Genomic DNA, 16,796 nt, shown 5'->3' with positions numbered 1-16,796 from the left:
CAAGTGTACAAAAGGACAAAGAATGGTGACACACCTTCCTTGCAGTGCTATTGTAGAGCTGAACTGAAGCACGACAGGTGCACTGCACAAGGATGGGCAAAGTGCACAGTAAGCACTCAACAAATCAGCAAACACCAGCTTCCTCCCTGCCTTTGCTGAGTCTCAGCTGTATCTTCTCTGGACAACTCATAGCTCAAACCAAGAAAGGAGAGAGAGAGAGAGAAGAAAAGAGAGGAGAAAGAAGGCAGGGGCTCTAAGACCAAGGATTTTATGACCCTGGTTAATGAGTGAGTGAAGAGGGAGCAAAGCAAGTGCTTGCAAAAGAGACTGACAAAGGTCACTCAGGGTAAAGAGCAGAAGCAAGAGGGCTCGTGTCCTATAAGCCTAGGAAAGAAGAGTCTTGAGAATGAGTCTGGTCAGTTATGTCACATGTAATCAGAGATCAAAAATGGAAGAACATTTCTCAGAACTGCTTCTAGTGGCCTCCAGCATCCTTGTCAGTGGTTGCCATGGTAACTGCTGCAGCCACTCTTAGGGGCCATCTCTCCAGTGTCTACTCAGCTCCAGAAACGTTTCTTCTTCCCCTGGCATCCCCACTGTCCTCTGCACTTTCTTCCCTCCCCAGGTTCATGGTATAGGCAGATCCTAGAGTGGGGGGAACAAAATGGCACACTGCTCTACCCAAAACCACCCCACAGAACAAGCCATTGTTCCAGGAGATCCCGCCCGCATGAACTTCTCATGGTTACCGCGTCCATGCAGAAGAATGTCCCCCACCCCCCACCGAGGAACTTGGTAACTGAAATAAAGTAAAACAAAGCCTTCCCATGTTATTGTTGCTGGGATTGGTCTTCAAATTACCTATTGGTACAATTCTCCCAGGAGATGACCTTAAAGGACGCAGACCTCAAATATTTAATGATAAACAAATAGGGTTGTCAAGATAAAGTCCTATGAGACTGGGTCATTTACAAAGGCACTGATAAGTAATGAGACCATATTAAACTACAAAAATGTCCATGTATACCAACACCTATAACAAAGGAGCTTATAGTTCCTAAAAACTACAGATCCGTAGGTCTTCCTTTACTTGAATTGTATGCCAATACATTAGAATATGGGCTCCTTTTGCTTTATTTATAGCCAAAAGTAAAACAGAATAAAATGGAAGTTACTCTGGAGAGCACAGAAATACAATGGATAGACAAAAAAACAAGATCGGAGGTTTCCTTTTTTCATGTTTCTTCTTTGCGTCATATTTTCTAAACCTTAGTGAATCAAATCTAAAGAACTTACTCCAAAAAAGTAGGGTAAACTCCTATGCTAATGTTTAATTCGCTTTTGGTTTATCAGTACTTTAAAACTCGGAGCAAAATGGACTTAAAGATAAAAGATGAAAGGGGGTCTTCATATAATTTTGGTGGAGAAATAAGGCCAAAAGCAAGTAGTTAAGGAAGAAATAGGTTGGGGGAGGTAGGGGAGCCACAGCTAAGAAACTGGCAAACAGAGTAGTGAGGATGGGAATCTGTGCTGTGTAAGAGAAATTCTTGCCTCTTCATCAGGGACCGGGCTGTGTTGTCACTGTGGTTCCCATGCTGCTGGGTCTTGCTCTTTCCATGCCCAATAAAACTTGCTACTTGGTCACCCAATAGACTGGTTCTAATCTAGCATCTGCTAATTGCAATGCAGAATACCGATTATATGGGAGCACAGAAAGGATGATCCTCTAAACACCCTTCCTCTTCACTATCTTCACTATCCTCTGACCCCCACATGAGATCAGGGCCCCCGTTCTGGGCTTGTGAAACACCCCAGGTGTCTCATTCACAACAGCCATCACCCTTGTTGTGTTTGATTACTTTCTATCTGCCTACAAGATGTAAGCTCCAAGAGGGCATGACTCTGGGTGACTGATCCCACCCATATCTGCAGTGTCACATATAGTGTCTCACACAGACAGTGGGTCTTCTGTATATGAAGAAATGAATAAGCAAGCAATGGAAGAACAAATACCATTTCTAGGCTGTGGAAATTATTACTTCACCCGTCTTTTGGAATAGCAATGGCAGGATGTCATTCAAATATCAGCTCATTCTCCCCTCCCCTTCTCTTTCCTTTTTTCTTTCTGCTTCTCCTCTTACCGCCACATGCTTCACTCCTTACCCCTCCCACCAGCCCCTCAAATATTAAAATAACAACATCCTCAACAACCACAAAATGCATTCTGAGTGTCTGCATCCTGGAGGAGGTGGTGGTGCCAGTGAAGGCTGGATCAGCACAACCCACGTCCTCCGCTATGCCTCATGGGGTTTTTGTATAATAGGAACATGTCGATTGGCATGTTCTCAGTTTGGAGAGAGAAGCCATGCCTTGTTGTGGCTTTGAGTTCAGACCAATTTTTCTTAATCTTTGAAGATGAAGAGCCCTATAAGCAAAGCAACTCAAAATGAGCCTAAATGCTTCAAGCTCTATGCAAGGCAGGAAGAATGCCGTGCGGTGATATTGTTTAGAAAGAGACTTGGTAATTGCTGTACTGGAGAGCCGACATTTGCAGAACTCAATTGTGTGGCGTCCGACTGAGTAAGTTAGCAAAATAAAGACAGATGGCAATGGATTAACTCCAACACGCCCACCAGACAATGGCAGCCAACATGGAGAACTGTGGAGTGCTCTAAAAATGCACTTTCTGGAATAGCTCTCCAAATGCCTCTATTACATGCCACCTAGTGACTCACCAAAACATTGCATCTTCCACCACCATGTAGACTGAGGACACAGGTTAAGGGGACCGTGCCACACATAGATGGCTTTGTTTAACAGGAAAAAGAGAGAGTGAGAGAGACGGCAGATCATGTGGGACTTGAAAATTTATAGTTTAATGTTCAGTTCACTGAGAAAAAATTCCTTATGTGTTTAGGAGAGAAAAATACAAAGAAAGAAAGAAAGAGAGAGGAAGGAAGGAAGGAAGGGCACAAATCCTGCAAGACAGTTTACTATCTTTCATTCAGAAATACATGACACAGAGATAGATGCAAGATTTAGGATAGTTTATGCATTTAGGTCCTGGCTTTATACAACTAAAAGCTAGGGTGGTGGATCATTCCATTTTTTAAAAACGTATTTAAATCCAATTATCGTGTATCAATTAGTTTCAGATGTAAGGTTCAGTTATTCATCCATTGCATATAACACCCAGTGCTCATTATATCATGTGCCCTCCTTAATGTCCATCATCCAGTTACCCCATTCCCCCACCCACCCCCCCCTCCAGCAACCCTCAGATTGTTTCCTATAGTTAAGAGTCTGCTGTGGTTTGTCTCCCTCTCTGATTTTGTCTTATTTTACTTTTCCCTTCCTTCCCCTATGATCCTCTGTTTTGTTTCTTAAATTCTACATATGGGTGAAACCATATGATAATTGTCTTTCTCTGATTAACTTATTTCGCTTAGGATAATACCCTCCAGTTCCATCCACATCATTGTAAATGATAAGATTTCATCCTTTTTGATGGCTGAATAATATTCCATTGTATATACATATCACATTTTCTTTATCCATTGATCTGTTGATGGACATCTGGTCACTTTCCATAGTTTGGTTATCGTGAACATTTCTGCTATAAACACTGGGGTATACGGGCCCCTCTGGATCACAACTTTTGTATCGTTTGGGTAAATACATAGCAGTGTAATTGCTGGGTCACAGAGTAGATCTATTTTTAACTTCTTGATGAAACTCCATACTGTTTTCCAGAGTGGCTGTACCAACTTGCATTCCCATCAACAGTGTAAGAGGATTCCCCTTTTTCCACATCCTCATCAATAATTTGTTGTTTCCTAACTTGTTAACTTTAGCCTTTATGACTGGTGTGAAGTGGTATCTCATTGTGGTTTTGATTTGGATGTCCCTGATATTGAGTGACCTTAAGATTTTTTTCATGTGTCTGTTGGCCATCTTTATGTCTTCTTTGGAGAAATGTCTGTTCATGTCTTCTGCCCATTTCTTGACTGGATTATTTGTTTTTTGGGTGTTGAGTTTGTAAGTTCTTTACAGACTAACCCTTTATCTGATAAGATATTTGCAAATATCTTTTCCCATTCTGTCAGTTGTCTTTTGGTTTCGTTGACTGTTTCCCTTGCTGTGCAAAAGATTTATCTTGATGAAGTCCCAACCGTTCATTTTTGTTTTGTTTCCCTTGCCTTTGGAGACATGTCTAGCAAGAAGCTGCTGCGGATGAAAGACCAAAATGTGAGACAGGAATCCTTCAAAATCCTAGAGGAGAACATAGGCAGAATCATTTTATTTTAAATGCCAGCTCCATTTGACTAGCAGAAGCTCTTTGGCTGGTGTGGGATTGTGAGGTGGCCTCCAGGCTCAGAGCTGGCACACTGTGGTCACTGAGGTTGTCTGCAATGGCTATAGGTGAGGGGATTAGTTGTGTTTGGATGCATATTAGAGACCCATAAGACAGGCTATGAAATCTCCTAATTTGTTTAATAGTGGGTGTTTAGCCAAAAAGCTTTTTGTATTTCTCACTAAGGGTAGAAGCTGAAAGGTACATAGAACATACAGAAAAGGTGATGATTTTCTAAAGGAAAGACGGAAGAAATAATACAGTTTTGTTAGATTCTACCAAACTACAGTTTTGTTGTTTGTTTGTCCATTGTGGAAGGCATTGTTTGGTTGGCAATTTGCATCACTAGCACATATAATTTAAATCTTATAGTCCCTGAGTATGTGCTTGGTGATGAGATGCTGATTATTCCTAACTATAGGATTTATCTTACGAGTGAAGTCCTTGACAATTGCAGGCAGTGCCCTAGTATGCACAGTAGTTGAAGAGAGAGTGAGCTTTAGTTTCTGGGCATCTCCATCACTACTACCAAACTGAACTGACACTGTATTTCTTGTTTCTGGCAGCCACCTGGTTGTGTTTAGGTCAAAGAGAGATTCTTTTCTCTATCGACCCTTAATAACTTTTGGTGACCAGCAAAACGCCATCCATGTCTGCAGATTTGGGGAATTTCCAGTCTGTAAGGTCAGATAGTTCTGTGGTTGACTGGTTTAATTCTACCCAACAAGGTCCATGTGTTCTGGGTGAGAGCCTGGATCCCCAAATGCTACAATTCTGCCTTCTCAAGCAACATTCTCTAGAGATCCATGTCCTTTGAGCTCAATTTATTTTGAGGCAGAAAGGTGTATATAGATAGCAAACTCTGTTCAGATTTTCCTATTTTTAGTTCAATTTAACTCTCATTGATTAACTGAATATTCACCACATGCAAGGCACTGTGCTAGAAGTCAAAACCAAAAGTTAGACAAGGATCTAGTTTCTGCTCCATGAGTCACTACGCTGAGACCTCTCTTTCCACTTCAGGTGAATGGAAATATTGGGTCAAAGCGAACCTTCTAGATTCCTTTCCCACTCTCAAGTGTTACGGCTTCAGGAAGAGAACAGTTGAGAAGTTAGGACTGGGTTTCAGATTTGATTTCTGAAAGTATGGTTATTTTATTATTTATTATTCAGAGAGAGTTTTGAGTACCCATGGCGTGTCGGGAACTAGTCTTGTACAGTAAACAAGACAAAGTTCGTGGCCTCATAGAGCTTATAGTCTACTGGGGACGACAAACAGCAAACAAACAGTAAATATAATATAATATAATATAATATAATATAATATAATATAATGTGCCAGATGATGAGTGCTATGAAGACATAAAGCAGGGCGCCTGGGTGGCTCAGTGGGTTGAGCCGCTGCCTTCAGCTTGTCATGATCTCGGGGTCCTGGGATCGAGTCCCGCATCAGGCTTTCTGCTCAGCAGGGAGCCTGCTTCCCTCTCTCTCTCTGCCTGCCTTTCTGCCTACTGTGATCTCTGTCTGTCAAATAAATAAATAAATAAATCTAAAAAAAAAAAAAAGAAATAAAGCAGAGTAAGGAGAGAGAGGGGGAAAGCAACCAGGGAAAGCCTCTTTCTAAGAAAGAGGTGTCTATCCTGACTGATGAGAGGGAGAGAGCTCTGTGAGGTCTGGAAAAAGAGATTCCAGGCAGAGGTGGGTGCAAATGTGAAGGTTCTGAGGGGAAAATAGGCTAGGCATGCTTGAGGAAAAGCAGGGGGGTCACTTAACATAAATAGTTTATCCATTGCCATGTGAGGCTAACCCATTTGGGGTGCCTAGAAGGGTACCCCAAAGCATCTTGTGAACATCTGTATGCCAGGCATTATTCTAGGGTTCTAGGGACACAGAGATTAAAAAATGAATAACGACATCACTACCTGTTTAGAAGTCCACATTTTAGTGAAGAGTCAGACCTGATAGAGAAAACTCCAATATTAGGAAAGAGGTGCTATGACTGAGGTCATGGCTGAGGGATGTGGGAACTCAGTGGAGAAGATAACATTTAAGCTGGGTCTTGAAGGGTGAGGATGAGTTGGACAGGCTGAAAATGAAGGATTAGTGTTTACAAGGGCAAGGTCAGATAAAAGGCAATGGGTGATGTGGGAGTTGAGGTCCAAGTTGAGTGAAACACAGGGTGACAAGAAGCCAATACTAACAAAGCCAGGAAGGTTTTTGTGTCTCCTCTGCTTTGACATGAACTTCAATTTTGGACTTTATCCTGCGGGCCACGGTCCCCAATATTCACTCTTAAGGACTCCATTTTTATACTGTCTTCCCAATCAATCATGTTTTCATAGATTTCTTTTTAATCTTCCCAAATACCATAATTATTAAGAAGGAACTAATTGTTTCCCACTTTTTAAAAAGGTCATCCAACTTCCATGACTTCCATTCAGAACCATGGATAAATATGAGACACAGCATGTTACCAAACCAAGTTGATAAAACATCATTCAGGAGAAAAGGAGCTCTCCTATTCAGTGACCCATATCATGGGGTATATTGTTCAGATATAGAACTTTAGCTGCTGTATCAGACAGCCCCTCCACCCCCGACAATCTCAGTAGTTTAACACATAAAGGTTTATTCTTGCTCAAGTGAGGTCCACTCTGGATTGGGAAGCACCCCCTCCATGTTGCAGCAAAGCCACTGAGAACACTTCTTCCAAGGTTCCTGGATCAGGGGAAGACAGAGCATGGAGAAGGCACCCCATCTCAACCTGGAAGTCATACTATCACTTTTGCTCACAATCCATTGGAGAAAACTACTCACATGAACCAACCTAACCTCAGAAAATGGTAGAACACATGAGGATGCATGCAGAATATTTGTTCATCATTAACTGACTGTCACATAGAATAAATGTGCAACTTTGCTCCTGGAGTTTTTAGGAGTTCAGGGTAGCATCTACTTGAGAACCACTACTCTGGGCAACAGGAAGTAGGAGACTGACAGGATTGGTTTCTTTCTCAGAAAGATCACATAGGTGGTTTATATGATCTTATGAAAGATCACATAGTTTCAAAGAATGGACTATAATGGGTAGACTGGAGGCAGGAATACCAGTTTGGAGGCACTAGATCCAAAGGGAGGGAGGATTGAGGGCCTGGCCCAAAACACTGGCAGTGGGATGGAACAGGGAAATGTTCGAACAATAACCTGGGATAAAACCCTTTGGTGTTGGAGACCAGATATAATGCCTAAGGGAATTGGTGGTGTCAAAGTTGATTCTTGGGTTTCTAGGTTGGGTGAACTAAAGACACTATCATAGCAACAGCATGAGTCAGAGTGGAAGGCAGGGACTCCTTCAGAGTTGCAGGTATAATGGTAGCCAGTCATCTTTCTTTTTCCTTCTGATCTAGTATTTTGCCCTACCCCTTCCCCACCCAAGAAAAGACCTTAGTCACAGCCTGTGGGAATTCACAAGCCAAGGCACCAGAGTTAGGGCAGGTCTAGCTTGAAGTTTCAGAGTCCAACCCAGGGATCAAAAGCTTTGTTACTCTACCCATCCATGTTGAGATGCTCTGTTAAGTGTCTGAGCCACAAGTGCTATCACTCAGTCCTCCTTCTATTCTTTTATTCACTTCCTTCCACAATTTATATCCTTCCTGACCTCTTCCCAATTATCCCCACCAACCTTTCTAATTTGTACCAACCATTATAGCAATCCCCTACTCACTCTGGGAAAATAGGGATCAAATGTATCTGTGCACTTCTTGTTCAGAAACCCAGTCTTTCCTGTCTCCCATTAAACAGTAATCTCAACCCTGGAGAGACCACACCTTCTGAACTGCTGTGAACTGAACAGAGCCGGGGGTTGGGCAGTGAATCCCACCCTTTTCAATAAGGGGCTACACTCTTTACTGAAGTTGGTGCACTCTGGACATCAGAACCTTGGAACACAGAAATCAACAGCATTCCCTTGTTTGAAGCATCAGCCTCTTAGCACAATCTGATGTGATATGGCTTCCTTGAACTTTGCAGACAATTGAAAAAAGTCACTTGAGCAGAATTAAAACCACACTTAGGGATAAACTGTTTGGTTTCCTTGAAGTTTATTCCATTTGTTCACTACAATAAACTACAAATCAGGACATGGCCATTATCATAGACAGCAGAGAACCATAAGCATAAAACAAGAAACCTTGGTACCTGGGTTCTACCTCTGTGGAGTACTACATATTACACGGCTTCCTGGCCCTCATCTGAGAACTAGGGGTCATAAGAAGCAAATGGCTATGCTGCTCGTGGATTGTGCCTGTGATATGTAGAGAGTCAAGTATAGGTCATGCTCAGTAAAGGGTAGCCAGTACCGTGGTTATTACTCGGTTCCCTTCCTTATGGCGTTGGTGTTGCAATCACAATGTCTCTGCCCTCCTTCCTATCCGGGTCCCCTTGGCTTTGACCATCCTGATTTATATCATGCACTGATCCCCATGCATAGCTCCCATGAAACCTTACCTGTCTCCTTGCTTCTTAGACCTAATAGTAATTTTAAAGCATTCTCAGGATTTTGCTCAAAAGTTGAACTTAAAAGTATAGAGATTGCATCGACTGCTTTGATACATACAGTCTCAGTTATTTATATTTCCATTTGCTGCTCTGTGAGACCGAGCAAATACCGAAGGAGAGACTGGCTTCCAATTCTCCAAGAGCTGCATGGGAATACGGTCTTGTGGTAGAGGAAGCCAAGCCAACAGATGCTCCTTTGCCAGAAATTCAGGAAGTCTCCCTGCCTTTCAGTGGGAAGAGAGAGAGTTTCAGCTTGAAATGATTACACTGCTTAGAGATCATTTACTTCCGGATCTGATCTTCGTGTGACCATTAACGATCCATGCTAGTGTAGAAGCTGGGGTTAAACCCAGGACTGTTGTTTCCTTGCAGCTGATGTGATCTTCACCCATTTCTCAGCGTTGGCCTGTGTGGCAGCAGCAACTCCGTGGTTATGTGCACGGTGGGAAGTACTTCAGCTCCTATTTGCCATGTCCCATACATTCCCGACATAGTTCGAGAGTTCAAAGCAGCTCCACATCCCCTTTTGAGGAAAGATTTGTAGGACTATACCCAAACAAACGAAAATACTAAATGATACACGTTTCCGTCTGGGCCTGCAGACTGTGTCATGGCATCCTTAGTGTATTTTGGCGTTTGAGTTGCCTTCCATCTTGCAAATGTTTGACCAGAGCATGGCAGTAACCACACACACACAAAAAAAGAGAGGAAATTACATCTTGGGAGAAATAGCATGGCTGGAGGGATGGCTAGAATAGTAGAAGAGCACATGGTGAAGTGGGGAAAGAGGGGGAAATGTGCTACTACGGGCTGAATTGTATCTCCTAAATTCATATGTTGAAGTTCTAACCCCAAGAAGGTGACTGGATTTGGGTAGAGGGTCTTTAAAGAGGTAATAATGTCAAAATGATGTCATTTAGATGGGCCTCAATGTAACGTGACTGGTGCCCTTATAAAAGAGGAGGTGAAGACAGACACACACAGAAGGAAGACAATTAGAAGACACAAGAAGGAAACAGCCATCTACATGCCAAGAGGAGAGAGAGGCCTCAAGGAAACCAACTCTGCTGATACCTCCATCTTGGACTTTTAGCCTCTAGAACTGTGAGAAAATAAATTTCTGTTGTTTTAACCACCCAGTCTGTAGTATTTTGTACCAAAAGAAACATACAAATGCCTTACTGGTATTTAGCGCCAAGTGAATATTTCACAAATAAAGAAGTTTAGGAAAGCTTGGATAAATAATTATGTATCTCTAAATTATTGTGTGTTGGCATGTTGGTATTTTATATGTATTTAAAGGCCCCCAACTATCTATCTATCTGTCTGTCTCCTACTCCTGAAATGCTTGCTCAAGTTTAAATTGTTCAAGATCTTGTGGTCCATCTCACTCAAATCACACTCAGACCCCCTCTTTTAGAGAAGAGACACTAATTGTATAATTCTCAAACTCTTCAGGTATTTCTAAAAGCAGATAAGAAAGAATGGATGCAGTAGTGAATTAGCCTCGAAAGGGAGCCCAAAGTAACCTGGCTCTTTTTAAAGTCAGGTTTATTGAGATATAATTTACATAAAATAAAATTACCCTTTTAAATTGTATAGTTGGTTAAATTTTTACAAGTATATGTAATCATGTAACCACCATCACAATCAAGATATAGAACATTTCCGTCATCCCAAATTTCCTCGTGCTCCTCTTTAATTTCTTTCCTTTTCTCCCAACCCCTGGAAACCACTGATACGAATTTTATCCCTATAATTTTGCCTTTTTCAGAATTTTTGTCATATAAATGGATTCATGTGATATGTAGCCTTTTATGTCTGGCTTCTTTCATGTTTTTGGAAGTCTATTGTTTTGATTCTAGAATTTATTTGAATTTTATATACAATGCTGATATATATGATATATATACGTATATAAAATATATATATTATTCAATGATATAGATATTTATATGTATATTATATGTGTGTATATATATATATATATATATATATAAAAGATGCTGAATAATATATCCATGTTTGTTTTAGTATTGCAATACATTTGAACCTACTTATCCAGTTAGGTTACTTAAGCGTGACATAATAATAATTAGATAAAATTAATACTCCATGAAGGTGCCCCATTTACTAATTTAAAAATATTACTACTAATTACAAAGATGTTGGTTGCAAGGCATGTCCAGAAAAGTTCAGAGATACTCATTAAATACTGGAAAAATATGGAATAGGGAGTAACAAGTAATGAGCCTTCTTACCTTTTTACCTTTTACCAGAGACTGAGATCATAAATGCCTTCTTGGGATTTTAGAGACAACAACAGTATACATAAAATAAATGTAAAACATTTTTTAAAAGATTTTATTTACTTATTTGACAGAAAGAGAGATCACAAGTAGGCAGAAAGGCAGGCAGAGAGAGGGGAAGTAGACTCCCCGCTGAGCGGAGATCCTGATGCGGGGCTCGATCCCAGGACCCCAGGATCAAGACCTGAGCCGAAGGCAGAGGCTTTAACCCACTGAGCCACCCAGGCACCCCTGGAAAACATTTTTAAGAAGGAAAAAATATCCGAAGAGGTCACAAAATCATCTCAATAGTGATACATCATTAAAACACACTGAGGTCCAGGGGTGCCTGTGTGCCTCAGTTGGTTGAATCATGGGGGCTCCCTGCTCAGCGAGGGGTCTGCTTCCCCTTTTGCCTCTTCCCACCCCTGGTCTCATTCTCTCTCTCCTTCTCTCAAGTAAGTAAATAAAGTTTTTAAAAACAAACAAACAAACAAACAAACGTGCTGAGGTCCTGAAGTTTACAACTGTCTGGATAGCAGTGGGAGTGCTAAGGGGCCTCTACTGTTTCAGCCAGTACCAACCAAACCACTTCCTCACAATGGAGGCTTTCTGGTTGGTTGTTTCCCTGGGCTATAGCCTACCTACAGGACAGGTTTCATACCTGTCTCTAGATTTCTAATAAAAAAAGATAGACAGTGGCCCAGTAGATTAAGCGTCCCAACTTCTGATTTTAGCTCAGGTCATGATTTCAGAATCGTGGGATTGAGCCCCGTGTCTGACTCCATGCTCAGCACAGAGTTTACTTGAGATTCTCTCTTGGTCTCCCTCTGCCCCTCCCCCACCTCTCTCTCTATAAAATATATAAGTAAACAAAATCTGGGGGAAGAAAAGTTCTCACATGAAGGTAGTTCTTTTCATGCAAGAGCCAGTTTTTGGATGAGATAAACAAATAGAGGGAGGGGAAGAAGAGGCACCCACTTGATCAGATGGACAGTATACCTTCTGCTCTTCCCACATTTCTTCATAGAATTCTTTAAGATCCCACTCAAATGTTACCTCATCTGTGCTTCCATCATGGCCCATTCCCTAACTCAAAGCAGAATGAGTTACTCTCTCCTTGGACCTCTTATAACATTGTATACATAGAGTTCTCACATTTTATTAAAAGTGGTTCTTTATGTGTCCCCTGATATTCTTTAATGAACTTGAAGACACAAGGATTGTCTTCTCTCTCTCTGTATCCCTAGATCCTGGCATATGGCAAATGCTCAATGAATATATGCTAAATGTATATATATGTATATCCTTATAATATAGGATATACCACATGTCACAGACTCACCTCAATAGGACTTTGGAGACTAAGAACTGGCCTGTGTGGATGAAAAGCTAGTCTCCATTTTAATTTGTATATCAGGTCTTGTGTTTCCTGCCAGTCTGCCAAGCTTTTGACCCAGATTCTTTCTCTGAGTCTATTTGCCTGATCCAAGTGCAAATAGAATCCTGATCTGACCCAGATCCACTGCCTCTACTCGTTCCAGCTCACCAGGGTCTCCTGTTTTGGCCTCATCTATGAAACCTGATGTGTGACTGAGATGACCCTGGTGAAGGGCCAGGTGGGGCAAGCTGGCAATGCAAGGTTCCAGAGTGACATCTGATTCTCCTGCCTGTCTGCGAGGCAACTGGGTGGGCCAAGCAGAATGAGCCTTCATAGGCACATAAGCCTCAAGTGTCCATGTGCTCCTCACAGTGAATCCCAAGGCAGGAAACAGGTTCAGACATGGGCCAGAGTAGAGCCCAGGAAGGAGGAGATTGTTTGGTTGGGATATATTGCTTCTCCCCCTGGGCTGTGACCATTCCATTAAAGAGGTGTGGATGAGACTGGAACAAGTGTACAGGAAAAAGAAAGAGGGTTAGATTCTATTTAGACCTAATTAGGGCCCTGCTACCCCACATACTGTGTTGAATAGATGGCCCCAAATGGTATACCTATGTACTAACCCCTGGTACCTGTGAATGCAAACCTATTTGGAAAAAATGTGTCTTTGCAGATATAATTAAGGATCTCAAGATTTAAGGTGAGCCCTAAATCTGATGACAGATGTCCTTAACAGAGAGAGGCAGAAGAAAATTTAGGACAGGGACACACATAGGAAGAAGGTCATGTGAAGTCAAAATGTGAAGGTCATGTGAAGACAAAAACAGAGACTGGGCTCCCAGGAATGCTTGGACCCACAAGAAACTGGAAGAGGCAAGGAAAGATTCTCCCATACAGCCTTCAGAGGGAGTATGGCCCTCCTGATGCTTTGATTTTAGGCTTCTGACTCCAGAGCTGTGAGAGTATGAGTTTCTGTTGTGTTAAACCATCGAGTTTATGGTACTTTGTTATGGCAGCCCAAGAAAACCACTACACTCCTCCTTTACTTGTGTAGCAGAGAAACAGGTATGCATGGCAGTGTTTGGGCCCATGAAGGAGGTTTTCAGAGGGTTAGTGAGAAAGGCAAGACACAAGGGAAGTGACTGGCTCAGAACCACAGAGAAATAGCTTCTTTTCTCCCAAAATCATCAGTAGAGACCAAAAACATCCACAGGAAAGAAGTTTCTATTATTCAGTGAAGTTCACCCTAAGAAAGTATCTTCCACTTATAGTAATAGTAATAGTAATAATAATGACAGAGAGCATGCCATATGTCAGGCACTGTGTTAAGTGTTCTACATAATATCCATTTTTCCACTGAGAAAGTTGAGGCTTAGGATGATGAGGTAAACCCTTATACAGTACTTAGTATATGCCAAGCCTTGTTCTAAGAACTTTACAATGATTAATTCCATCCTCATAATAATCTGTGAAGGAAGAATTATGTCCATCTTACAGATGAGGATACTAAGACACAGAGAGGGTACAATATATGTCTAATGTCACATAGCAAGGAAGTAAAGGAGCTAAGATTCAGATCCGGCTGGCATTCAAATCTTTGTCCCAAAAGCTCTTCTCTTAAAGTTATTCCATAACTCTATGAATAATAATAATAATAATAATAATAAATAGGGATTTGAAAGCAGGTACCCCAAATCACATGTTTATTCCATAAGCTACACTATCTCTTTTAAAAAATGAGAGAGAAAATGCCATTGTGAACAGTGGTCCTGCCCACATGACCATCTCTGTCTGCCCACTCATTTTCAGGCTCTGAAGGTCTTCACCTAGGAGGCCTGATTTCTCCCAAATGCTTACACAATCTTGAGCACAACAGCCAACACATATAAAAGCTCAAGCCCACCTCCAGGGAGAGACTGGCATTGATTTTGTGGGTTAGTCTCTGGGAGGTTGCAAGAGAGCCTTCCCCACCCCCTTCTCTGCTCCTTCTTGCATACTGTCCTGTCCATATTTACCCAGTTGTGTGAATGAGGTTTTTACTGTTTTAACTAATGTTTATCAAGCATTTATTGTATTCTATGCAATATGGCAGATGCTAGAGACAGAGAAAAGGCCTAGGCCCAGGCAAGGCATGCATAGTCTCCAATTCAGAGGGATAGGCGCTATCAAGGAAGAATAATAGTAATTAACAGCCACTAGTTTTAGAGTGCTTATTATGTGTCAGTCATTATACAATCTTCCTAACACATGGTGCTCTGGCTTACCATAGGAGGGTCACCTAACCCCATCTTGGGAAGTCAAGGAAGGCTTCCTGGAAGAGTTCTGAGGGATCAGTGGGAGTTAGCCAGGTAAAGAAAAGAAGTCAGGGAGAATGGTCTTCCAGGCAGAAACCTGAAGATAAGAAAGCACATAGTATATTTTGTAGAAAGGAAAGTACCTTAATATAGTTGAGGGGAGAGCAGGAAGTAGGAGTAGTAATAGATGCGGTGAGAGAAGTATATCTGCAGGTAAAGATCACCTTGGCCTTGTAAACTAGAATAAAGTTTTATTAGTCCAGCCAGACTGGAGACCTCCCTATGGGCACCTGTCAGCTGGGACCCTTAACATCTTCCCCATCTTGATGAATTCCCTGTCCCTGGGGTCTTGCTTCCAGGTGGATGGACAACCCAGAGCTACACCCATAGTTACTCATCTGACTACAGACACCACTACTGCCCCAAAGCTCCTTTGATATTGACACTGGCCTTAATGGCACTCAAGTTCACCCCCCCTTATAGACACCTCCAAATTGATGGTTGGATACCACCAGCCCTGGAAAGCAGATCCATAAAAAAGTTATTCCTCTATCTCTGGCTCAGCTGCCCCTTCCTCCTCAGTTTCTGAGAGTGTCTCTGAATGCTTCAGGAAAATGTCTACCATCTGAAGATTAAGAAGAGATTCAGAGCTGTGTCTTAGTGAAGACTGCACAACTGGTTGGTGGGAGGGGAACCCAGCCTCCTGACTCTACATCCACAGTTTTGATCAAGAGCAAGGGCTTTAGATACATGTAGCTTGTGTCTGAACACTGTACTGCTAAGCAGTAGCTGGGTGATTGATCTTGGAGCACATTACTCAGCTTTCCTAAGCCTCGCTTTCCCCAGCTCTAAAAAGTGGTAAAATTTCTCCCCCTAAAAGGACTTTAGTGGGAATTAGAGAGTGTGCATAAAGAACCTAGCACATGGCCAGGCATTTAGGAGACTTCTATCATGAAGATTGTAATGGATGCCGTGGTGCCACAGCAGATTCCCCTTCACGTCTGCAGCATTCATTCTCCTGGCTGCCGAAGGCGCCCTCGGCCAAAGAAAGCTTTCTTGCTCAAGGTCATGACCCTTTTCTGTGGCAGCCCACATTCAATGACAGGTTGATGTGGGAATACAAAGTCTGATCCCCTCTTCCCCAAAAGGGTCATCAGAAGAGTCTCCTTCCATCGTCAGAGTTCCTCCTGAGATCAGCTGAGGTCTTTGTTGCCACTGCATGTGGCTCAGTTCAGCATCTTCCACGCCCATTACCTGGGCTCTCTCACAGCTACTCCTCCCTGGAGCACTCCTGGATACATTTTCTGCCTGCAAATCTCAGAGTCTTAGATAACCCAAACTATAATGATGAGGAGGAAGATGGTGTGATGACTGTACCTCACTGCCTTTAAAGATCAAACCTGTGCTGGTATTGAGAAGAATATTAAAATGGTGGCAAATTAAGTTACTGGGTTTTATTTCTTACTTATTCTTGAGTAAGCTATTTCTTTATTTGAAGTTCCTATTAGAAAACAAATACACAAACTCAAATTTCACAAGTATTATGATTTATAAAAGTGTGATATTTCTTTAGTAAGGACCCAGCTTTCAAACACTGATTGTTCTCAGTAAGTGTGACCTAGGAAAGATTGATCTTCTTTTTTAGAACAGCAAACCAAACAACAATCAATTCATGAATTCAGTTATGACTGCTGTTGCCTGTTTTTTCTTCAAGTCTAAATAATATATATTGGAAACTCTATTACTAGGCTTACTAAGAGTATAGGATCATCTGGGCAAACCAATATTCTGATAGAGTTGTTACATTTCCACACATGCTTTATGAATTTTTAATGAATTAGAACATTGTAAAACATATTTAACACTAAAAGTCTGCTGTTCACAGTTTAATTTTATTTTTTATAATTCCAAAGGCATTTGAC

The 16,796-nt window shown here is 41.7% G+C and overlaps 1 long non-coding RNA gene across 1 annotated transcript in view; it reads left to right on the top strand.

Moving 5' to 3' along the window:
- The window catches only part of LOC116877280, a 57,769-nt gene extending 44,979 nt beyond the window's left edge, over window positions 1–12,790 (top strand). Inside the window, exons 2-3 of the long non-coding RNA XR_004384600.1 lie at window positions 9,832–10,015; window positions 12,744–12,790. This is a non-coding gene — a long non-coding RNA (uncharacterized LOC116877280). The remainder of the gene's footprint in view (window positions 1–9,831; window positions 10,016–12,743) is intronic.
- Window positions 12,791–16,796: the final 4,006 nt, after the last annotated feature.

Source organism: Lontra canadensis, unplaced genomic scaffold, assembly GCF_010015895.1.
Source record: "Lontra canadensis isolate GAN:19392208 unplaced genomic scaffold, GSC_riverotter_1.0 scaffold51, whole genome shotgun sequence".
Lineage (NCBI taxonomy): Eukaryota > Metazoa > Chordata > Mammalia > Carnivora > Mustelidae > Lontra > Lontra canadensis.
The sequence above is the reverse complement of the archived record's forward strand: the minus strand, read 5'-3'. Positions and strand labels throughout refer to the sequence as shown.